The sequence below is a fragment of the Nanorana parkeri genome, unplaced genomic scaffold (genome assembly GCF_000935625.1).
Source record: "Nanorana parkeri isolate BGI_ZX_2015 unplaced genomic scaffold, ASM93562v1 scaffold2392, whole genome shotgun sequence".
NCBI lineage: Eukaryota > Metazoa > Chordata > Amphibia > Anura > Dicroglossidae > Nanorana > Nanorana parkeri.
In genome coordinates, this window is record NW_017308660.1 from 8328 (window position 1) to 9469 (window position 1142).

Genomic DNA, 1142 nt, shown 5'->3' on the forward strand with positions numbered 1-1142 from the left:
TACTACATTGCACAGTAGTGTCGAGGAAGAGCTTGATCATACTTAAAGGAAGAGTGAGTAGCAGCGGGCTGCCTCTCCTTCATCGTCCAATCGCAGGCTGGTGACCAAACTGTATTGAATAACTTCAGTAGCGAAAAGAGAGGTCACGTGATTGTCTGTGCTGTCGAGCAGAGGTGGCTGAATACGATTACAAATCATTTGGCAGGTGAAACTGGGTGCAGTTAGTTGTTTGCTTGGAGTTCAGGAACCTTCCCCCAGTAACCCGATCTAGCATTTATCTGACCAGGGCAGAGCTTGCACTCTTTGCTTTGCCAGAAAATAACTCCATACTCTTACCCCGAGCATCTTTTTTTTTTTTCGGTTCCTATTCTGTTCAAACCTTTATTACTTAATATACAGTTAAGCACAAGGGATAGGTTTGGAGAAAGGGGGTTTGTGTGCCTTGGAGATGGCTTCTTATATAAAGTAAACCCGGGCTGCCAGAAAATTGGGAACTTCCATTGCTGACTTGTTCTTAAAGGTGCAGGTCTCAGGGCTGTCCTGATGGCACTAGGTAGGAAGGTTTTGACCTGGAGCCAGCATGCAGCCAGGGTGGAGGTCAGTCACCCACTAGGACTAGGTAATGAAGACAGGATCAGACTGACAACCAAGCAAGTCAGCAGCATCATCGCGAATAATTCTCTCCTCACCAGTTGTCTTTAAAGCCTGGCGCTATATCAAAACATCCCAACAAAAGCCTTTCTTTAAAAAATAGTGAATATAGTCCAGGGGCAGGTAAACCCTGGCCCTACGGCTGTGGTAAAACTACAAATCCTAGCATGCTTCGGCCTTTGGGAGTCACTCCTTATGGCTGATGGGATTCGTACTTTCATCACAGCTGGAGGGCCAGAGTTTGCCCACCCCTGATACAGACTCTCCTGTGACCGGGATTGCTGAACGCTGTTGGCGATCCTGGGAAAGGATCCTTCAAAGTCTGCTGGAACAACAACAACTTCAGGAGTCCTCTGTGGTGCTCGCATCCCTCAGTGGTTCCTCCCTATGACTTCCATCTACTTCAGGTGACAGCAGTGACATAGAGGTTGGCGGGAAGAAGCAGGGATAGCTGGGGGGGGGGGGGGCCCCGGGGGTTGGCCAGACCCGGA